Source organism: Lepisma saccharinum, chromosome 10 (assembly GCF_977018435.1).
Source record: "Lepisma saccharinum chromosome 10, izLepSacc3.1, whole genome shotgun sequence".
Classification (NCBI taxonomy): domain Eukaryota; kingdom Metazoa; phylum Arthropoda; class Insecta; order Zygentoma; family Lepismatidae; genus Lepisma; species Lepisma saccharinum.
In genome coordinates, this window is record NC_139238.1 from 71570829 (window position 1) to 71596151 (window position 25323).

The following is a 25323-nucleotide window of genomic DNA, read 5'->3' on the forward strand; positions in this document are numbered from 1 at the left end:
AAAATACATAGAAATATAAGAATGCTTGTTTTACGAGCAAGCATACAAACTTTGGACCTTTGTATTTGGAGTGCATTGCGCTAACCACTCCACCAGAGAGCCCGGTTAATTTATATTTACAAAACTCAGCTAAACTCGAATTACTGAAAATTTTCGTCTACGCATTACCCCTATCTCTTTAAGACTCCCTCAAGGGACAATTACTAATACATAGGCGTAATTTGGAGGAGGAAGGGGGCACTCGCCCCCTTCCAAGTGTCCAGGTCCATTAATATTTACACGTTGGAGGTATTTTTTAAACTTTCTGGAACCTGAGATTCATGTTCTGCCCCCCCCCCCCCCCCCCCCCCCGTCACCACCACAGCCAAAGTTACGCTACTGTACTAAGGTAAATAATGGAAAACTTCTTTTACAAATTTGAATTATTTGAATACCTTTCTCTTCTCAAAATTTTAGTGTGGCAAATTCTTTTTCTTGTTCTTATAAGTAATGCTCCTCGGAATATGGGTGGTTTTGTAGTTTTAATGCGTTTATTATTAATTTTTTTTTGCGACTTCCGTAACAGCTTTCGTATATTTCTTTCTTAAGTCCCTTGCAACACTGGTTGCCTCATACGTCGTAATCCGTAAGTGCACACAGCAAGTCAAGTGGACGACGGATTTTTCCGTAAGTTGTATCTTCTTTGTATTTTGTGTGAACAGTAAGATAAGATCCCGAAGGTTCGTGGAAAAAAAGAATTCGCTCCTTTGAGGGCGAAATCTCATTCATTACAAACGTATCATTCTATTACTCCTAATGGATCACATTAGTGTGACGTCACGAGCAGACAACTGAGCAAGATCGAATCCAAACAAACCCGTCACGTGGTGTTTCACAGCATTGCACATGCCATCGCAGGGGGTAATTTTTAAATTGTGGCAGCAGTTATGAAACAAAATTGTGATATGTAACGTGATGATTTCGGAGAATACCGGTACGTCAATATATTACCATACGTTACAGAGGATAAAGTAAAGAATGTAGGGAGTAATATAATCGTGCATTTTTAAAAATTGAACCATATTTGTGGTTACGTCACTAGCGCTAAATAAAACTCAGGGAATCTATCTCGTGGTCCTGCAAATTAAATATCTGCATTTTCTTCCTTTTTTTGCGTCGCTTTTCATTTACTTTTGGCTAATCGTGACGTTGAGGATGACTCATGATAGGTTGAAATTGTGAACGGACACTCACAAGTCCAGGACGGGATTCCAATCCAGGACTCCTGGCGTCGTTGTGGCCTGTGCTCCGCCACGGAGTCGCCTCGTACGTTTAAGAATAGCTTGAGACCATAGCTTTACTCGAAATACCTTCCACACCCTAGCAAAAGTTCCACAATTATGTTGGTGGATTTGAGGTGTTTTAAAGTGGGATCCGAACTACTTTGTGCTTACACCAGGTATCAAACACGGGACCCTTTTATTACAGGGCGACGACGCTACCACAACGTCATTGGGGAGGCCTGATTACACTGTAATAATAGTTATTAAAAAAATGCTCTCACAAAAATTTATAGACGATATACCTCACCGAATACCTGGTAGGCATTTGAGACATTAAAGAACATAGCCAAGACAATATGTTTACAGGCACAGGCACGTGTCGTTTGTGCCTCTTGCGTGTCGCTCGGAATGTGTCGTTTTCTCAATTAAGTACATCTTGTCGATTCGGTCTGTTCTTGCCGCTTCGGTATTCGGTATGAAATCTCCGTGTCGCGTGTCGTTTGTCGCCCGCCCGTGTTGCTTGAGAATTTCACAAATTGAACGCAAGCTTGAGCGGCTTGTCGCGGCTGTGGGAAGTTACAGTGGGAAGGGGCAAATTTAACTTGGGTACTTCACCTCACCGAGGATCAATTCTAAGCTACGCTTGCGCACTGTTTTACGTAAACAATACATGGTGCTGTAAACAAGAACCAAGCTGACTTCCATGTTCTATTGGTTAATGTACACTTTTTTTTTTTTTTTTTTCAAAAAGTAGGATCCAGGCTGGAATAGATTGTTATTGTATGACATTATCGTAATTCCTCCCATTGCCAAGGTACACAGAACCGAACGAAAGTGAATAATGCAAAGAAAACAAAAACCTATTATCTCAAGGGGTTTCGGTTTGGATCCCCTATTGAGGCACAGTGGTTCGTATCCAAATTTATTGATTGATTTGCTTTATTTTACTTCGCTTCTTGTGCCACTTTTGGCTAATTTGCGAAGATGGGGATGAGTGATGAAGTTGATGAATGGACACTCACAAACATCCATGCCCAGGCCAGAACCTGGGATCCCATTCGTCGTAGCGCGAATAGCTAACCACTCCGCCACGGGGGCCGACTGGATCTAATTTTAAACCTTATGCCCAGTTTCGATCATGAGCATAAAGTTGGCTTAGATCAAAATTTAAACAACATTCTCCAACCTGTTAAACTTTGCAATAAAAAAACAGAACAGCTGAATATTAAAAAAGATTAGGCATAGCTAATGATATATCGATAAAATTAGCAGTCGGGAGGGGCAATCGCCCCTGTAGCCCTCCCCGCGGATCCGCGGCCTATGTTGAGGGTTTTTGATCGTTCCCACGGAAAGAGTTTCGAGGTCTCTCTCTCTCTATCTCTCTCTCTCTCTCTCTCTCTCTATGTCTGTGCACCAATAACCAAGGTCACCCACAAGGACACAACTCGTCAACTCGTCTAATGCCTGAAAATGTCCTCAGATTCTTCGTTACATAACCCTTTGATTACGCTGTTATCTGTCCCTCACCTCAAGTGTTCAGAATATCATCCGGCATCATACATTCCTTATGCAAGCATAGCAGATTATAACACCATTAAGCCTTGTTTCCATGACATGAAAAACTCAATATGCTGACCAAGGCAGACAGGTTTTGTGTATACATATCGTCCTGTTTTGTACCTTGTTTCATTTGTACATGGTACAGAGTCTGAAGAAGACCTTGCTAGAAGGTTGAAACGTTACGTTTAGTTTATGTTTTATAATAAAATAAATGTCTGCCTTGGTCAGCATATTGAGTTTTTCAAACCATAGCAGAGTTACTGTTTTTCTGTACTTGTTCACAATCGGGACATTGAATATCCATTACTAGGGAACTGATTTTGAGGTGCACAATTATGGTTGAGAAAGAGAAAAAAAAGGATCTGAAAATGTTTTCAAAAAGGCGCAAAAAAAGTGCTGATAAAATGCCTTTATTCATGTCTAAACCAGTTACATTAACATTATTTATTCAACACTATAGCAAATAACATAATTAACATAAAGCAACAAGTATTTAGGAAGTAAACGTGGCACTTACTGGGTTTCAAACAACTTGTTGTATTGGATTACGCTCAACATTTCTTCTTTCAAATGTACGTCGCTGTCGCTTTGAGATCAGGAGACCCTTATAAGTGGGGAAACTACATTATCTTCGGACAGGCCCGTACCCAGGATTTGTTTTAGGGATTGGCCAGATCCGTGTGTGTGTGTGTGTGTGTGCATGTGTATATATATATATATATATATATATATATATATATGTGTGTGTGTGTGTGTGTGTGTGTGTATGCATGCATATACATACAGTGGCGGCTATTTGGGGGACCTGGGGGCAGTTGCCCCCGACTTTTTTTTGCCAATTTTGCCCCCGCACTAAACTTAATAATTGTCTACCAAGATAAAATAAACTGTCCTTACCCCCTCCCCTTCCCCAGTTTTTACACTTAATAGCCGATACTGGTCAGAAGTATTCGGATAGTTCTGAGTTTTGCAAATTATTTTCTTTTTCAAATTTCCTTTATTTTCTTATACCAGAACCATTGAACAACCACGATAATTCTGTGTTTAGAATATAATAAATTTATAATTAAATTATATGCATTAGCAATTACTGTTACAATAATTCTAAATGTGAGGTAACCCATAGCCCGCTACGATCCTTCGTAAGGTATAGTTAACCAAAAAAGAGAGAGATAGACATTTTCACCAGGTAGCCAGTAGCGGCGATTGGGTGCCAAAACTGGGGGCCAAGGACAATTTACTTTCTCTTAGTAGACTAGTTTCAGTTTTGTTTCAGGTCCACTTTTATGCACAGATAGGCTAATTTGGACTGGACTTACAGTTTAAAGTGAGATCCGAACCACTATATCCCACCACCGAGTCTGGAGAGACAAGCCTTAGCATTAAGAGGCCATAGTGCAGGAGCAAATGTGGAAATAGTGGGGGGGGGCAACTGTCCCCATAGCCCTCCAATCGCCACCACTGCTGGTAACCTTGCATCAATGATTATAAAACTAAAAGTACCCAATATGGCACACTTCAGACTTCTAGAGACTGCCTCTCTGCACAACAAACACATTCATTTATGCAATACAAGGACAAAATTGAAATTTTCACAAGCTTGAAAAATTGTCGATTTTATCTTCGTAGGTTTTTATAGGTCCATATTTAAAAATACAATTGTATGTACATATCTTAATCAGCGTCCTCGTCCATTCCGCTCGCGCTGCTGCTCCCAGAACTGTCGGATGCTGGTATGGTGGAACTGTCCCTTCTTGGGAGACCAGATGAAAGCAGACCTAGAACTGCTGGTGACAGTGCTCCGGACTTCTTGATTGGGAGTTTTCGGCGCGATGATATTACCGGATCCGAGGACGCAAGCAGAATGTGCAGCAAATTTTCATTTGTTGCTATGCGAGATTTCTTCCTTGTATGACCTTGAACTTCCTAAGGGTCATATGTTTTGTCTCCTGTGCGCCCTCTGATGCTTGGGTGAAACACTTCGTAGTCGTTTCAGCCTGGTTGCACTTTGTGGGGAAGCTTGTGACCACGGCAACAGGTTGCAAGCTATTGATGATATGGCCCAGTTTGAGCGACGCAGAAGCGACAATGCGACACTTGTGGCTTATCGTGTCGCCTAGATATGTTGTTGTAATGTGCGGTTTATCGTGTCGCCTATCTCTTGTTCGCAAGCAACGCTTGCTAATAGACTGAAGGCACCATGTCGCTTGTCACTTAGTTGGAAAATCTCCCTGTAGCGCGTCGCTTCGGTCTCAGCCCCCTTCCTTTAAGGAGCTTTCCGACCGAAGTAACAAGTAGCACGCGAATACGCCATATGAACGTGTCGTTTGCTGTTTGAACTCTGATGTACAATGAATGCTATTTTACATTCTGGAAGTGTGTGTCACTAGTGTGACAGTGTGAACATCTCGTGGCACTTGTCCCATTGGTTTGAAAGTTGCCTTACACTCATGTCGATGGCACTAAGAAAGTTTTGTGGGGTTCCCCTTGTCGTTTCATGCAATCATCATTATCATCATCGCCGCGATTACTTTAAAGCGGAAGAAAAGTGACAGTAAATATAAAAAATACAAATGTTTCAGTGTGTATATCTTTAAAAGAAATGATGATGATGATAATAATAATGAACCTAATTCATACACAAAAATTTAGTTGCCAAGAGCATTCCACGCGTATTTTTTCTCCCGTATTATTAACGAAAGTATGACGATAACAGGACGTGGTCGACTGTCTAGAATGTTCGTTAATATCTTCGCGACCACTGTACCAAATATCATAGCAATTATCACATTCATAGAAACGCTTCGTGTAAAAGAATCAGACGTTGCAGCGAAAACTCCATTTACTTCCATTATAAACAGACGAATACCAAGCACCGGGTACAACACCAGCGCCTCTAGCGGATCATTTTCGAGTGGAACCAGCCAGAGAGCGCAGAACCGTGCCGTTTTCTACACTACGTTATTCAAGGCGCTGTAGTTCCGTGACCAAGTCTGCCGCATCTCGTTTCCCTGCAACGACGGAGCCGAATGGAAGTGGCATGAGACAATTCTCCCTGACTTCGACTCCGCACCGGATCTGCAACTGCCTTGTTCTTCGTCCTTGGGCCACTCTCCTGGAACAACTTCGTAGGGCAACATAGACCACATCCACTGGACGTACCAGGAACACATCCGTATGCTTCTGGTGGAAAACTGATTTCAGCATTGAGCCACTGTGCGTTACCTCGCAAAAATCTGGGTACCTATCTACAACTGATTGAATGACTGATTTGATTTCTTTTACTTCGCTTTTCTGCCACTTTTCACCAAGACAAAAATGGATGATGATATGATGAAATTGATGAAGGGACAATCACAAAGAACACACAGACCCAGACTTGGATTCGAACCCTCGACCTCTGGCATCGAAGAGCGCTGTGCTACCCACTTTGCCACGGAGGCCGACGACTATCTATAAAGAAACAGGTAGATATAAGTTTGGCCTGTCTGAACGAGTTCTGTGGTAAAGTAATTGTGGTCTAGGTTAAATTTTCAAATATCATATTTTCTATTTTACCCGAAGTCTCGAATGGAACTGAGATTCTCAGACTCTTAAGTCAAGTCTCGTTCTCGTCTTGACAAGTCTCGAACTATCTGGTCTCTGTCTCCATGACGTCACAGAATAATGGGGTACACCTTAAAATGTGGAACTAAGAGATGACCAGAAATGCTGTTGGATTGATTGATTGATTGAATTGCTTTATTTTACTTCGCTTCTTGTGCCACTTTTTGGATAATTTGCGAAGATGAGGATGAGTGATGATATGATGAAATTTATGAATGGACACTCACAAACATCCATGCCCAGGCCAGGATTCGAACCCGGGACTCCTGGCGTCGTAACGCGATGTGCTAACCACACTGCCACGGGGGCCGGCAAATGCTGTTGGAGTATGGGATGTGGCCTCCAACGCTATGGTAGTATTACAGCTAGAGGTACAATTATAGAGTTGCAATATTATGGTCCAAAAGTAACAGAAAAAAAGGTCCAACAACGTCGATAGCCCCCTCCCCTCATCTGACCCGACAAATAATCAGCAATACAGTCGGCTTCAGACAAAGGCTGTCACACGACATACAGCTTGGCTCTTATTGTTTTCATTCAATTCTCATAAATATTCGAATGGTACAATTAGTACAATAGTAGAATTAACAATGTTTTCATTTTCTCTTTAAGTAATATAATAATATTTTTTTATGAGTACCAGTGAATAGCCATGATAATCCTATGTTAAGGAAAAAATATATTTGTAAATTAAATGGTACGTAGCAAAGATTCTTATGATGAAGAACCTGTCTGAATGTGAGTTAACGAAAGAGTAATATTTGAATAGTAACTGTATTCGCCTTGTTTCCTTTCCGTAAAAAAGTAATTAAAAATGACGGCGCCTGAATTATCGAACTCAGATGTCAACTTAACGAAATTATTTCCTACTATTCGGGATCCAAAACAATCGAGAAATTCTAAAGAATTGTATTGGAAAGTGGTTAATTCTTGGCATTATTTTGCTCTAAAAGTGGCAAACATTTTTTTAAATTAACGGTTTTTGTTCCAGAAGTGCGAGGGGACGATAATTCAAGATTTTCACCGCGTCCGTAAATTTCGAAACTTTCACGTCCGAAAATGGCGATTTTTTTTTATTCCCCAGCGAAGGGATCATAAAAATTTCACTTCCCAATCCCGTCCAGACCAAAAATGTTCGTCCTGCACACCCCTAGATACTCCAGTCAAGATGATTCTAATGCCTGTGGTGAAAACGATCTTTTCTTATTTTGATCGACATTGCAGTAATTGCTGTACGGTCTGCAAGTCACATAAAACAGTATTATTTACAGTAAAATATCACCACTCGAATTACATGATCTTTTCTAAGATATCTCTGGGGGTCAAGTTCCCCCTGGTCCCCCTAGCGGGCGCCCATGATCGAAATACTTGCAAAATCAGAAAAATCGTAAATATTATTTTCGTGGGTTTCTATAGGTTCACAACATATTTCATGGTTCCTTAAGGAGAGGTGGACATGACCCCCTTGCCCCCCTTGAGTATTTCATGAACTAAGTACAATACTAAATAAAACTTCAAACTTTCAAGTACCTCGTATTGCATGAAGAGGAACACAACGTGGTGTAACCAAATAGAGCTTATTACAGTCCAGTGACGTAATATCTTCACACAAACACTCGAGCGTTGACAAGGTATTTATCAGGAGTACGAGGTTTTTCGTCGTGAGAACTGCTTTTGGTGTCCAGCTGTAAGTTGTTCCGTTCTTTTAACTCTTGTGACATTGCAACAATTTGTATTTGACACTCAGAATCTTTGAGTTATATTTCTCAGTTTTAAGCAGCAAATACAACTACATGTTTAACTTAAAGTGACGTGGTTCAGTTTTTTCATCGTCACGAAGTGTTCATGTTGCCCTGAGATCGAGCAAGCACGTAGATAAAGAGATATCACATCAGTGTTGCCAGCTTTCTCTTACAATACCTAGTGTTTAAGTTTGGATTGCTTTATTGATTTGGTTATTTTACGCCGCTTTTATGCCACCTTTGGCTAATCGCGACGATGAGGATGAGTGATGACGTGAAGAAATTGATCAAGGGAACTTACAAAGAACACGTATGCCCAGACCGGGAATCGAACCAGCGACGACGCCTAGTGTCTTAGCGCACTGTGCTATCCACTCTGCCACCTAGATCGGATTTTCAGTTTTCAATCTACAGTTGTTCGAAGATCTTACTAGGTCAACCAAGACAGATTAAATCCACTGAAATAAAAATGCTCCCTCCTGGAATCGAACTTCTGGCATCTTGATGGTGAAATTTTCTGATTTTGAATGCGAAATTGATTGATTGATTGATTTGGTGTTTTAAGTCCACTTTGTGCACAGTAAGGCTAATCGGGGCTGGACCTACAGTGTAAAGTGGTATCCAAACCACTATATGCCTCCACCGGGTACCGAACCCGGACCCTTGATTACAAGGAGACGACGCTACCACTGCGCCATCGGGGAGGCCCTGAATATGAAATTGAAGTCGTTGCCACGACCATTCTCGCATGACCTTTTACAAGTCTTTCCAGCTAATATTTTACTCTATATGATAGCCTATGACATCTGGTGAGAGATTATGTAACTAGTTTGTGTGGGATTGCTTGCTTCGACATAAGGATACAGTGAGCATAACGCAAGAAAATACTATACTTTTTTAGTAAGTGTTTTTGTCTAACGACAACCAACGTAGCCTTAACTTTTTCTTTATTATTTGCAACTTTGTCTTTACGCAATATCTGATTGAAATATGAAAGACAAAATGCATAAAAAAACTCAGTGTAACGACCGCCATGTTAGGCAAATTTCAGTTATATTATGGATTTTTTCTTATTCATATGCTTTGCTACCTCCATTTCTCCAAAGGTACATAAATCTTAATCTTAAACCTAAGCTAGAATATCTACAGGGTAGGGTTCTTTGTAGACAACGAAACCAGACAGGATGCTTTCCAATGGATACGTTTAAACGTATATATTATTCGAACACAGGATACATGGAAACAGAATATTTACATGATAAGCTACATCCTTCTGTAATTTTCATTTACAGTCAATTTTCATTTAATATGTTTTTTATTATTTCTTGTATCGATTTGAATATTCTTCTATATGAACTTCCTTCTTAATGTTTTTTTCTGAATTTGGACATCCTTCTTTCTTAGGGCACAGTCTGGATCTGGACTTCCTTCGTATTGGACAATATGGATCTTCCTTCTTAGTGGATGGTTTGGATATGGAATTTCTTCTTAATTTCTTTCTATTTCCACTTTTTATACGATTTGGGAATTCCTATATCTTTCTTACAGCTTCTTCCCTTAGGCTTTGGGAATTGTACTAATTTCCTCCCCTGTGGCTGCGATTGGAACGCGCCAAAGTAGTGTAAAATACAATATTATAAACTCGAGAAAGTATGACCCCCCTCAAGCAGATTTGGCTACACTTAAAACAAGCTCAACATGCCCATATGAGCTTTTTGCTCAAGTGTGGAACCCTGTCTAATCCAAGATTTTTGTAAAAATGCCCTCAAAAATTTCCTGAGAAAGTATGACCCCCCTCAGATTGATTTGCCTATACTTACAAAAGGCACTTCTGTGAGATTGTTGTCCATAAATTTGTTAAAAATATGCCCCTCTTGATATTTTTTTTGGCCACACTTAAAACTAGGCCAAGATACATACACACACCCACCCACATATTTACTTCCGGTTTAAGTTCAATTGGATACCAGCTTCAATTTGTTTATCTAATATTAAAACAGTGTAATATGCAGAGCCCCTCTAGAATTGCTCGGTGACTCTCTCATTTCTTACATCATAAACATATGATTTTTCACCTATGAGAATAACACTACATATGGTGTCATCAGGTAATGCCTCATGGAATTCACAGATAATTTTAATGTTTGTCCTGTCATTCACCACAACTTGTTTCCTTTTTGAAGTGTTAATTACAAACATGGGTCTCTGTGCTTTGAATTCATCTGGTGTGTAATACATGTCAGTATTGCCTGTAGTGACCCTTTTGTATGCTGTAAATGCCTCATATAATTTGAGGAAATCATCCTTGGACATGTCTAAATTATAATTTTCTCTAGGAAATACCTCATTTCTGCCATTTTTAAGATATATGTTCTTGATGTTGCAGTTATCAAATTTACTTGAATTTTTTTCCTGATTATTGTGTCTTCCAGTCTGAAACAATACCACCACAAAATCTGGCATGTCATATTGAATACTGGAGAATGAATTTGTAGCATCAAACTCATAATAAGTACCAGTTGCGGGCTTCTGTACACATTGATATGTATAAAATTGTAGAGAAATTTGTGGATTTTTTATTATATCAGCTTTGTATTTAAGAGCATAGCTGGCCTCATATTCAACAACCGGGATTCTTAACTCCATAGTCTGAATAATGCATTTGCCTGCATCTGGTAGGGTATTAGGCAGAGCTTCCCCTGTAGAGTTTAATGTGCTGTACCTCATCAAAGCATTATTATCATTTGCAGCTCTTCTAAATGTGATTCTTAAACCACCCTTCCACATAATATCTTTGTAATCCGAGAAGAATCCTGGAAATAGGCGCATAGGGAACAGCACTGTGTGGTTTTTAGATAATATTTTCTCACCAGCCTCAAATCCACCTATTTTGTAGTAAGAAGCCTCGGTTTTGGATAATTTTAATGTGGCCAAAGCTGTGGAGGTAATGCCGGGATAATCCACTCTGTTTATAACAACACCATGCTTTCTGATCTCAATTTCAGAGAATAGATGTGGCACAAAATTATCTACCAATCTTATATTTGAATTTGCCGGATAATCTGTTCCATCGAGCTTTACAACATCAAATTTGATGTATAGATCTGCTCTGTGAGGGTGTATAAATCCATCCCCTCAATCTCTGTGTTGGGTTGATTTAAATTTGCAAATGTCCTCCTGTTTGGGGGAAATGATTGTAGCTCATAACTCACAATATTTTCCATTTTCTTCTTGTATGTATTTTTATTTAAATATTAATCTCTATGATTGCAGTTGTTGTGGCTCCAGCAAAATCAACTAATTCTTCTTTTTCATTAGTGACCATCAATTCAATATTATCTATTCTATTATGACACACAGGAAAATATGATGTTGGGGATGGATTGTAGATGATGGGCTCCATAAATTCAGAATTAGGTTTGAATGTTGCAATGATGCCGGTTTGTTTGTGAGTGCCTATGCCATTTGATTTGGTGATCATACCCTCAGCCACATTACAGTGAATATTCAGAGTCTCTATGGCTAAGAATTTAGGTATATTAATAGCAATGTGTTTGATGCCTGGTTCAAGTTTTGTGTTGTTCTCAAAGCCTAACAGCTCTCCTATAGTACCCAGATCCACTGTTTCTGTAGCAGATACAATCTCTACTCTGTGAGTGACAGAATTTTGACTTAACACTACACCTCTGGGTAATTGAGCATTTAGAGTGGAGAGATTATATTGCCCTGGAGTGATGACAATTTTTTCATCACCAACTGCAATTGTATTGTTGTGGTGTGTAATATTACGGATTAAGTACATGCCATAAAATGCCCTGAGAGCTATTGTTTTGTTATACACTATGTCATCATGCAATTTGAGTTTTAATATTGAATTTTGGCTGGTGAGATGGAATACCCCCATGATGTTTTAAATACCACAAGGCTTTTTGAAAATCTTCAATTGATGGTTTATTTATTTGAGACATATATCTAAGAACAGATAAACACAAATGTCCGCAATTAACATCTTTGAAGTTTTGAACACGGGCATTATTGTAATAAAGATTAGATGAATTTAGATATTTTATTAAATTTTCAGGTGGAACACCTCCAAATGAATCAAACACAAATGCCTCATTGTTTAAATATTTAAGATAACAGATCCAGTGAGTGCCCTGATTTTTGTACTTATCCAAATTAACAATGCCACACTCTTTGTTGAGTGGTTGTTCCGGTAAAGAATCAGACATGTACACACCTCTAAAATGTTTGATGCCCAGTGGCTTGATTAAAGCTTCAATATCTTGGTTTGTAAGCGGCTCTTGTTTTTTTTAAACTTATTCATGGCTCTCTTAACACCTTTGCCTTGTTTCTCAATGGCCAGGTTATGGCGCCTCTGCTCATCTAATTCTGCCCTATTCTTCTTGGCATCTATTACTGTTTTTGCTATGGCGGCTGATCCCCCGGCCAAGCTCCCCACAGCCCCGAGAGCAGCTAAGATGGCAGGGATGGTAAATATAAATCCCCCCACATGTGATGTTTTTCTTGATTGCTGTAATTTTTTTAATTGGGGGGTACTAAGCAACAATTTCATACCATGCCCCTTTGCAATACAAGAATTTTTTTCTTGCGCTGCTTTTTGGTCAAAACACTGTCAATAGTTTTAAGAGATTTGAGACCTGCATAAGGTATTTGATACATAACACCCTTGGCCTTCATTGTAGGTTTATTATATACATATTTACAACCCCCACCCCAATTTTTGTTTGGTGCTCATAGCTATGGTGGTTCCCAATGCTGCTATTTTTTCACTTAAAGAAGCATCTTTGCTTACAAATCTGCCAAATGCTGCCTCTTCTAATTTCTTGTCTGCAACATGTCTCTTGTGAAGATCAGAATGTGTGTTGTATGCTATGTCATGGTCTCTACAAGCAGCATCTAGGGGATTAACACCAGGATCACCTCTGTTTAATCTATGATCCAATTTTGTGCCTGGACCACAATATTGATAGCCTGGAATGTGTAGTTCAAATGGCAGCTTGTTTATAATGTCATTAACAAGGCCCCGACCCTCAGAAATATTCCAAAATTTAGGTGGTAGAGTATTAATAATTTTTATGAGATATCCAATCCCCTTAGTGTCATTCACTATAAAATTAGACAATTTTGTGCTTATCATGTCCATAATTCCAACTTTTTCATTATAAAAATTGTGGTTCCCAGCATTTTCCTCCCCAGCTATCACCAATAACCTGTCTACAAGTTTCCTGACATCATCAACCCACACAAATTCTTTGGGCAGGGTGTTGTATTGTTTGATTCCTCTGCCAGTCTTGATCTGTGACCATATGGGCTTGATTAAATTATTGTATTTTGCCCCACTGCTAGACTTGACTCTTTTTTGTGTGGGATCATTGTTCTGGTATAGAGCATCTGATTTTATTAATATTTCTTTGTAATATTCATAATCTTGATCTGCATAGCTGCCAGGCCTTTTCCTAGTCATCAGTTCCCACAATCCAGGTGTTCCGGGGTACTTAACAAAAGCACCTTTTTCTCCGAGACGAGATTCTGAATATACAATAAGATCATCCCCCATAAATGTTACTCTGAAATTGCCAATTCTATGTATGATGCTACCATCAAGCTCTGTGTCAGCATATAAGCCAAACACCTCATCTTTATTGTCTTTAGGTGTGGTTAAATATTTTTGAGCAAGAAGACCCAATTTAATAGGATCCTGAGTAGCTTCAATTCTTCTAGGAGCAACAGGACTAGGTGTATGAATACTAGAAAGTGGGGTGAATGGATAATCTAATATGTTCCTAGCAGCTACAGGTACAAGCTCTGTGATCAAATTTTGATTTTGCTCTGTAACAGTTTTGATATTTTTACCTAATTCACCAATATCATCAATTATGGGCTGTTCTGTTTGTTTGTGTTTTTCATAAATTCCACGGTTCTCTGATTTCCATCCCTTAAATCTTTTTACAAGATAATCTCTTAATTTAAGATCATCAATTATTGGCCTTTTCATGGTTATTTATTTATGTTTCAATGTCTAGAAAATTGTTGATTTTTTTTCTGTATTTGCCAGTATTAGGTGTTCTTGTCATATCAATTGTGACAAACCCATAACTGTCCTGGTTCCAGCACCTGCTGCAAAACTTGGAAAAATCATTGTAGCTCAAGTCCCCACCTACATATTCATCATGTATGTGTTTGAGGTTGGTATGATCTTGATGAAACACACATATAAAATTGCTGTTGTCTCGGATCAGTTGCTTGGGTATTTTTGAAAAAGTCTGTGCCAGGTAGAAGCAATCAATATTTTTGTGCCGGCCCTGTGTAAAGAAATTCCTAACCTTGTTTTGATTATCCAGTATAATGTCATCAAACACAACAACAGAATTATCGAGACAATCATGAAGTGGCTTAACATCTGGTTCAAAAGTGGCAATATCCAATCCATCATAAAGCTTCATCAGCTGCTGATATTTTAATTGTTCCTAGCTGTTAGAGAAGATATACAAGTGCCTGTTTTTCCAGTCTAACCAGTTGGGTGCCAATAAAAAATTATCAACCATTAGTGTAGTTTTACCACAAGCAGATGGCCCAACAATAAGACACCTAATATTATCAGGCAGCAAGTTGCCATTTCTCTTATTCTGCTGTTCAGGTTCTGGCAGCCTCTTTATAACATCCCAGGTGCTCATATTATTATTTTGTTTCCATCGATCCAGCTGTGTTCTGGAAGTCCTAGCCATTTGACAAGTAACTTGTTGCCTTTTCTGCGGATGATTTTTTCTATGAGATATGTGTCAGGCTGTTTAGTTTTGCTGAGCTCTTCTTCATAGAACCTGCCTTTGAGAATTTCTCCTCGGTGATCCTTTATTATATATGTGTTAAGGGTCCCGGGTTTAATTTGAACCACTGTAAATAATTCAGTGCTCCAGTTTCTTGTAAAGCCACTTTTGAATAAGTGCTTATATTTGCTGATTCTTACTTGATCACCCACCTTGTATTTGGCTTTTCTTGTTGTTGGCTGATATTTAGGATAATAAACAGTACTGATCAATTTTTGCTCATCAGATGAAGTTACTTCAGAGGGTTTCATGTTGATTGTGGAATGGACCGAGTTGTTATATTTATGTAGAAGTTCTGGAAGAATATTAATCCATTTATAATTACCTTGGAGGGTAAATTGTTTATACATAAGATTTTTTAAGGTTCTGTTGAATCTCTCTACAATTGAGGCCTTGAGATCACTGTAACTCGAGTAATGTTTTATTGCCTGGCTTTTAATAAATTGTTGAAACACAGAATTATAAAATTCTTTACCATTATCTGTTTGAAAAAAGCGCGGGGATCTTCCACTCTGATTGATGATTGTCCTGAGGGCTTCTGTAACACATTTTCCAGTCTTGGATTTGAGTGGCACAGCCCAGGCAAATTTTGAAAATGTGTCTATTACAGTGAGTAGATACTTGTAGCCCTTGTTGATTTTGTCTAAGTTTTTCAACTGTCCACTTGCCATTTCAATCAAGTCGCTTTGCCATAAATCATCTATGCTTTTTGTGACTACTGGCAGTCTCTTAAAATTATGTCTGGCTTGTCTGTGTAATTCATCAACAATAATTTTTCTAGACATAATATGTAAACAAGAATATTGCAACTATAGGGTGTTCAGCAGCTGATGCTGCAGGATTTTCTAAATATAATTTGTCTCCAATATGTATTTTAAATTCCAGAGAGCCATCATCTTCAGTATAGGCTGTTTCCAATGTATTGGGATCTGTAAAATCCTCCAATTCTACACTGGTGATTTTTACTTTGTTATCAGCATTTGTTATTGATAAGGTGGGGTAGTGGTGTGCCTGTGGTTGCAGCCAATATTTGATCTTGATTGGTCTCAATGTGCCCCCAACAAAAAAAACTGGTAATAAAATTGTGCAGGGGACAGCATATATATTTTGCCACCTGGTGTAAATGGAGAATCATATTCTTTGTTGGGGATGCTGTACAATTCAAGAATTACTGTATGTTTTGGATTCTCGATTATGCCTGTTATTTCCTTTTCTGCTGTAAGCAATCTGCTTGTTACAGATTCAAGGTGCTCATTGATGGTCCTAAAAACATCATCATGGCCTGGCTTGATTTTTATGTCCACAACAAGTTTCTTGTATTGTTGCACAATCTCTTGTAGCTGGGTGGCAAAAACAGACAGAGCATTTGCTTGATTGGATTCCATGGTCCCTAGCTGTAGCTTGATATTAGCTACAATTTGTTGCAAATTTTCAACAACTGCCAATTTTGAATTTTGAGCTGTAAGATCATGGACCTGTCTTCTGATATCCTCAAATAGGGCATGCAGTTCATTAATATGTTGATTGGTTGGAAGAGTAGCCACTGTCTGTGTGAGATGTTTGATCTCTGCCTGGATATTCTTGATATCTTCTGATTTCAATATCCTATTCACTGCCCTTTTTATATTTTTAAGTTCCTGTGATGTGGGCAAATTTGATACTGTATTTTGCAAAAATTCAAGTGCCAATTTTACATTGTTTAATTCAGAAGCATCAGCCACATTTTGCATAGCATTTTGGAGCAGGGCTATATCTGCCTGAGTGGGTGTGGATTGTTGTAAAATTTCAAGTTTTGTTTGGATATCATCGATCAAGTGATGAAAATGAGATAGTTCAGATTCAGTGTTGAGGTTTTCAAGCTTTGTGATTTGGTGCTGGACACTGACAAGTGTATCTACAATACCGGGCAGGCGGGATTCTAGTACATTTGCCAAATCACTTTGCACTGCTGCTATTGTACCTTCAAGATGGGTTATGGAACTTTGAATTTTTCCAAAATCTTCATATGTTTCAAGTTGCAGCTTAATATTTGCTACACTCCGAGTTATTGCATTCAAAGCATCAGAAGATGGCAAATTGTTCATAAAATTTTCAAGTGTCTCAATTTTTTCTTTAACCTCGGCTATGGCATTGTTCAGAGGATCCAGATTTGGTATCTGGAGTGACTGAATCTGTTCTTTTAGAGTGGAAATCACTAGATCAAAATCTTCTTGTGATTTTATGCTTTTGACAATTGTTTGGAGCTGTGCCTGGACATTATTAATCTGCTCCTCTAATTGCTGTTTCAATTGCTCAGAGTTGTTAGCCTGGGTCTTAAATTTGGCTTGAAGAGCTGCTACAGCTTCTTCCAAACTTTGAAAATTATCCAATGTGGCCAAATCAGTATATTTCTGAAGCAACAATTTGAGTTCAGAATCAATTTTAAGAAGAGGGTCCATGCATTGTGATTGTAAATTTGTAATTTCTAATTGAAGACTGGCATTCAGTGTAGTTTGTAAAGCTTGTAAATCACTTCTTAATTTTTTGACTCTGACATCAAGCATCAGAATCTCATCACTGTGATCTTCATGTCTTGTATGGCCAAAAATATCATTAGGCATTTTTGATTTAGTGGTTATTTATTATAGAGTATCTGATTCTTAATTCTATAAAAAAGGGTATAAGCTTGTCATAAGATCCAGGGACCTCAATATATAAGCAGTCACCAGCAGAAACAGTATAAACAGTGCCAGAAATCATGTTTGAGTGCTTAATTCTGTAAATATTTCTCCCTACTGAAATTTTAACATCACCCTCAGGGGTTGTAATAAATTGTAATTGCCCACCTACAGGTAATTGGTAATGATTTAAATTATTGTTAAATATGTACAATATTTTGCCTGTTTCATCATCAATATCTGTAAGTATGCTGTTCAGATGAATAATTAACAAAGCACTCAGTTTAGATATCATATCAGAAGAGGGTTGTGGTGTTGGCAGGTCCATAATAGCCTGTTTTTTGAACCCAAATAAGTTCATAGGCATGTTTATTTATTTCAAATCATGCTCTGGAATTGGGCATTGTTTCCCACTTTTCAAATCACAATGACCCCATGGTAAAGTATGTATGCCACATGATAAAATGCATCTCTTATCATCATGTGGGTCCAGAGCCACTTTTCTTACAATATTGCTAGTCAATAAGTGATCCACACTCTGAATTCTGGATTCTGATGTTCTGATTGTGCTACATGATTTGAGGCAATTTTTGTAATCCTCAAATTCAAGCTCTTTTTCAACAGTTACTCTGCCAATGCCCTTGGCCTTTTTGGCAACAGCACCACTACATGTCTCAAAATTGTACATCTTGGCCCTTAACCCAGCAAATGCCACAATAACATCACCAAGTGTCTCATCTTTTAACTTGCCAGGCACCTTTTTGTTGTGGGGTTGAATCTTTGTATGTTCACTGGTATCAAAATATTCAAGCAATTCAGGCTGTGACATATCTTGATAAACATCTTCTGTTTTAATATCAAGAACAAAACTATCCGTGTCCATGTACATCAATTTTACACTATCACCATAAAAAGGTTTCAGCACATCATAATACAATTGTGACATATGTAATTTGGCCAATTCCAATATCACAGCCCCTACATAAATAGGTTTATCAAACTTAATCTTTGTTTCTTTCTTGTTGAAAAGTGCCATATTTTCATCATAAATTCTTCTATAATTGAAATTAGGCTTTGCAACCAATTTTTTGCTCAGGCTGGGGTCAGTAATTATTTTAACATCGGTATGTTTTCTGACATTTTCAATTGTTTTGCCGTACACAGAATTGACCATCAATTTAAACAAAGATTTATCAAATTGGCTTTTTGCAGATGTTCGAAGCTCTGTATTTGTATTAATATATGGTTTCAACCATCTTGAGTGCCTGAACCTCAAAACTTTGCCAATTTTGGTCACTTGGACACCATGATGCATCAGGAACTGGAGGTTCTTGTAATATATGACATAGCCCTGTTTTGGCTCCAGTGTCATCATCAATTTCTTCTGTTTAGAGCCAGGTGAGCACTTAACCTCAGGAATTGGGGGCAGATCAGAAAATTTGTTGTGTAAATTATCTGGAATTGTCAGATCAACCTCTAAGAAGAGGCCATAGTCACTGTCATCAAAATCCTGAAGATCTTCAATATTAAAATCTTCAACCCATTCAAGCCCTGCATATGGCAGTTTATCCATCATGGCATAACCATACAGGCTGTTTGCATCCACATAGAGTATATAATTTGATGGCCGTACTGGATCATAATCAGGCATATATTTGTTATTTGCTCTGGCATATCTCTGAGAGCATTGCACCATCCCCCCTCTTATACATTGCTCCATAAACAGATACATATCTTGATCTTGGATCAGATCCAATTGCTTTTTAGTGTTTAAAAACATTGCAGCCCATGCTAGGCCCGGGGCACTGTAAACATACACTGGGTCCAGCTCATAATTTTGCATAGAAGATTTTCTGAATGCCTGCAATATATCAGCTAAGAGGGTCACATCAAGTTTTAAATATGCCATGTGATAATCACCAAATGTCTGGCATTTTAAATTGTTCCACATCAATTAGGCATGGTGATAATCATCATCAGTGATTCCAGATACTCTGATTTTGCTGTAAAACTCTTCTTGTGGTGGCAAAGAACACTCATCAAATTTAGAAAAATCTGTAACATAATCATATGGATATACACCCTTCCGCCTAATTAATTTCAGGTCCTGATTTGGAAACAAGGCACATGTAATTTTGAATTGATCATCAGATAATTGAGTGGCCAGTGTAGCCAGGCTAGCAGATAAAATTCTGTAAGAATCAAGAAATCTTATGTGAATAGGAACACCATTAATTTTAATTATTTTGCTAATAGATATATATTTCTCATCATTTTCAGCTAAAATATTTAAATTCTGCTTGTCAAACCCCTCATATCTGATCAGATGATGAAAATCATAATTGGATGCTCCATGGCAAAATATAGGGACAAATTTTGGTCTCTGGATCTTAATATTACAGCTATTACACAGGGCCATTTTGAATTTACCATCTGTATGAGAATGGTGTTTCACCTTGATTTTTGTATCTGAAAATTCAGATTTACATACCGGGCATTTTTCTGCATTGTTGAAATCTTCAATCTGTTTCTCTGTTAAAGGCAACATAGGTTTTGATTTTAATAAGATGTTAGATGCTATGTTATGGCACTCATTTTCTATTCTATCTGCAAAATTTTTGATGGCATCTGGCCCCAAGTATGAATATTCTTTACTAACAACACCATCCTGTACAATCACATAATAAAAGCTGGAAGGTTCATGTAGCTGGTATGCTGTAATTGAAGATTCTTCAGGATCTGGATTGCAGAATGCAAGAGGTTTGAGGTTTGATTCAAAATCACAGACAATATATGCTGGGTGTTCCAACAAGGCTTCAAACTTTTTGAATTTGAATTTTCTCTTGGATTGGGCATCACCATATGAACAGGTTTATAGTTGCCACAGTATTTCAGATGCTCAATTAACTTGTTTTTGGCAATTTCTGCATTCACTTCCCGAACCCCATTCACTATTTTTTGACCATCAAATACACTTAAACATCTTCTGCACAACTTGAATATTGTATTGGATTTGTCTAGTTGTGTTCTCACTAAAGCTTCAAGATTATGTATCAGAGTGTAATGATATGTGCCATCCCCTTCAATTAAGAGCAAATCAATCGGAACAGCAGATTCATCAACAAATGTACTGATTCTGAGAGGTTCTATCAAGCAATTGCCACGGCCAGTGGAACAAATAAATACATTAATAGATAATTGTTTGCCATTGATATGCCTGGCCTTTTTTTCAAATTTATCAATATTCTGAACAGACATTGGATATTCTAAACCCTCCATTGCCTCATCAAAATCGTGCTCATGTTGTTTGTAATAATTTATTCTCTGAGGATTTCTTGAAACTGGAAACAAAGCAGCTAAAATACACCACAAAAAGCATTTCTGGTCGGTATTTTCCATATTAACCACGGCTCTTTTGTTTTTAATATTGGCAGGTAATGGCAGATATGTAGATCCTTGTAATGGGCTGAATTCAGAAATATTTATTTATTTATTTATTTATTTATTTATTTATTTATCGAACTCAACAGGTACATACCTAATTACAGAGCCCATGTGAAGGATACATAGTGAATACAATTACATATATTTCTGTAATATATATATATATATATATATATATATATATATATATATATATACACACACACCTACATAAAATACATTAAAATTATTTCCTATATATATATATACACACACACACTTGATCACATATTATTTCATTAGGAAATTATGTGTTTAAGATTAGGTTATTGTGTTAATAGTGGCTTTACTGAGGTCCCTTAGGTTCATAGAAAAGATGTCAATGGTGTTATTCTTGATTAGCAATTTATTGTAACTGATGCACATTCTCCACAATGGAGATTTCTTTTTAATTTCCGATCTAGCCTTCTTTATAAGAAAAATTTCGTTCTTGAGTCTAGTTTTCGACGACGGGATTCGAACATTTATCTGGCAGAGTAGATGTTCAGCATCTACCTCGTTATTTAACAACTTCCACAAGAATACTATTTCCTGTAACGTTCTTCTATGGCACAGCTTTGTAAACCGACTTTCATATATTAGGTTGTCGTAGTGTTCAAATGTGGGGTAAACTTTCTGAAATTTGTATTTTAAAAATCTTAGAAATCGTGATTGGACTCTTTCAATTGCTTCACTGTACTTTGCTGTGTCTGTATTCCATATAACAGATGCATATTCGAGTTTTGGTCTTACATACGAATAATACAAAACTTTTAGTGTCTCTATATTCTTGAAATCCCTCCCCATTCTAAGAATGAACCCAAGGCTCTTGAACGCTTCACTAATTATTTGTTCTACGTGTTTATTAAAAGTAAGATTTGAATCAAAAATAACCCCTAAATCCTTGACTAAAAAATTTCTTGCTAGAGTATGGTTGTATATTTGATACTGAAATTCAACTGGGTTTTTCTTTCGAGTATATGATACAAAATGGCATTTATTGATATTTAGTGTTAAATCATTGTTTATTGTCCACGTTTCTAAATTTGTAATATCATTTTGAAGTTGAACACTATCATCTTGTTTGCTTATTTTCCTGTAGAATTTCAGGTCATCTGCGAAAAGCAATTTGTGTGAATTTTCAAATGAATCAGGCAAATCGTTAATAAGTAACGTGAAAAGAAGTGGCCCAAGGTTAGACCCCTGGGGTACTCCAGAGGTGACTCTTATCTTTGAAGATGTGTGGCCTTTATACGTCACGTACTGCTTACGATTCTGCAAATAGGAAGCGAACAATTGGCGCAGTGGTTCAGAAATATTGAAGCATGCTAATTTACTTAATAAGATATCGTGGTTAACCAAGTCGAATGCTTTGCAGAAGTCTGTATATATTGCGTCAACTTGACCTCCTTCGTCCAAGGTTGAACTTATAAAATTGGTAATATCGGAGAGATTGGTCAACACTGATCTACGTGGTACAAAGCCATGCTGAAACGATGATATTACAGGTTTTACGTGAGTAAATATGTAACAGTGCATGATTTTTTCGAATATTTTTGCTGGGGCTGATAATATACTTATTGGTCGGTAGTCTTGTACGTCATTAGTGTTATTGGTTTTGGGAAGTGGACAAATTGCCGTGGCTTTCCATTTTTCAGGGAATTTGTGCTTTGCAAGAATTAAATTGAAAATTAGATACAATGGGTATTTCAACACATCACTGCAACCTTTAACTACATAGGGAGGTATCTTGTCCGGTCCGGCTGATTTCTTAGGTTTTAAATTTTTAATGGCTTTTTCTATGTCTTCAATTGCTATCTCTGTAATATTAAGATTATCCAAAGTTTCATATTGTTTATGGTTAGGCAATACTTTCATGTCGTATCTAGGGGGATCTTTTTTATACACCGACTGAAAATGCTGTGCAAAAGCTTCGACTACTGAACGTTGGTCTGACAACACTTTATCCTTGAACAGTACAGGATCTTTGTTGCTTTTCTTACGTTTATTTGCAACAAACGACCAAAACTGGGTGCTATCTTTTGCAATATTTATTTCCGAATTGGCAACATAACTATTGTATGCATCAATAATTTCCTTACTAACTATTGTTCGAAATTCGCTAAATTTATTGTAGTGGTATCGAAAGTCTCCCGCCTGTTTTTTCCACTTCTTGTGATGGTAATGTTTCCTACTTATACTTTTAATAATGCTGCTCGTAAACCAACACGGGTACTGTCTTTTGCGGCTTTTCTTTAAGGGGACACATTCATCGAATATTTTATATATAATTTCATAAAACACGTCTGTAGCCTGATCAACGTCATTATTTGTTTTCAATACATCCCAGTTCGTGTTAAGCAGTTTGTGATAGATAGATGGAAAGTCGGCCTTACTGAAATTGTACTGTAGATTACGACAAGTTTTATAGCGGGTTTCTTTGACATGATTAATATCTACTAGCAGCGAGGGATGGTGTGTGTCTTCAGGAACTAGTGGCTGTGTGCTCCGTGTCACTGTTATTCCCTGTCCATTTGTCAAAATCAAATCGAGTGTCTTTCCGTTATTATTCTTTACGTCATTTAGGTTTATTAAGTCAGAGAAGTTTATGAAATTGTGCAATTCTAAATAAGGTCCAGTCGAAGTCGTTAAGTCATAATTGGAATCAGTTATGTCAGGGAGATTAAAGTCGCCGGCCAAGAGGAGTTTAACTTTACCAGGTTGACAGTGCATTTCTATGAACCTAAAGAATTCGCAGTAAGTATTGCAGTTGCTACCTGGTACTATGTACACTACACAAGTATACAACATCCCAATGCCTTGAATTAACACTTTAACGAGGATGCAGTCTATGTTTGGATCCAAACGCGGAGAGTCGACTAACACACTCTTAAATTTACATTTTATCGCTACAGCTACCCCTCCCCCTTTTTCTTTTCCTGTTGTTATTGCGTTTCGATCTGACCTATAAACCACATAACGATCATCAAAAAGTTCACTGTCCATGTGCGATTCGGTTAACCAGCTTTCTGTTATCAATATTGCACTATAGTTGTTCGAAAGTAAGCTCTTGTAAAATTCATTTGTTTTAGTTCTAAGTCCGCGAACGTTCTGGTAGCAGATTTGAAATACCGAGAAATCATAACCGGTTGCTGTGCATTTGGAACTGTTTGTACTTACTTTACTGATGTCTTGCTTGGTGAATCCGTCAGTCCTTTGTCAGCGAGGTTGCTGACCCCTGAGTTGGTAAGATGAGGGTCTCCGTGCATTGGGCCTAGGGGGTAGTTGATTGTTTCTGAAGGAGGGAGGGGGAGGATTTCGCGTCGCTCTGTCCCGAATTCCTGCTGGAGATACCTGGTCTCTGTTCCGCAACGTTGAACGTGGGTCCTGTTTCCTTATCACCTCGCTGTAGGACTTTCTATTTCCCTGTTGATTCTCGTAGGAAGGGGGAAGGGGGTGATGGCTAGTGACACACTGCGCTTCTGTGCTGGTGGATTCCTTCGGCACTTCCAGCGGGGGGGACAATGTAGAAGTAAAATCGACCGTTTCTTGCATAGCACCGAGGGGAATGTCACGCCTGACGTCGGAAAAAATACTCACTGTATCAGTAATAGACACATTTTCTTGCAACACGTTGTCCTTTACACATGGCAGTCCATTTGCGACTAAATCACTTAACGTATGGACTGTACCTTCTATCACCAGCTTATCGTACTTTAGTTTTGCAAATAGGTTTTGCTCTCGTGCCCGTTGCATATATTTTCCCAGCTCCCGTCGGGTATCCCGCACACGCTTTGAGAAATCTTCCTGTACACTGATGCCTGTTCCCTTGAAAAAGCGAGCTCGCGCAAGGATAATTTCTTTCACTTTGAAGTTTGCAAATTTTACTATAATGGGTCTCGTGGATCCTGATCCCAATCGGTGCGCTCTCTCTACATCGAAGTCACTCGTATTTATTTCGAGAATATCCCATAGAGCATCCCTCACCAGCTCCTCCGACATCGCCCACGTTTCCCCTTGCATTTCCCTGAAGCCGTGAAATACCAAATTGTTTCTTCTGGAGCGGTTTTCAAGATCGTCCAGCTTCGATTCACAAAACACTAATTTTTCTTTCAAGAAAGAGTTCTCAGCCTTCAGTTCTCGTAATTCTGCAGATAACGACCGTATATCGCCCTGTACACTAGTG

At 38.1% G+C, this 25323-nt stretch overlaps 1 protein-coding gene across 2 annotated transcripts in view; it reads left to right on the forward strand.

Annotated features, from left to right (window-relative positions):
- Positions 1 to 599: 599 nt before the first annotated feature.
- The window catches only part of LOC145993942 (cytochrome P450 9e2-like), a 51929-nt gene continuing 27205 nt past the window's right edge, over positions 600 to 25323 (forward strand). Inside the window, exon 1 of one of the 2 annotated variants that reach the window (XM_083129907.1) lies at positions 600 to 666. The gene's annotated coding sequence lies outside the window, so the exon portion shown is untranslated. Of the gene's footprint in view, positions 667 to 8055; positions 8116 to 25323 lie in introns of those variants that run through there. The other variant, XM_083129908.1, reaches the window with a different exon arrangement.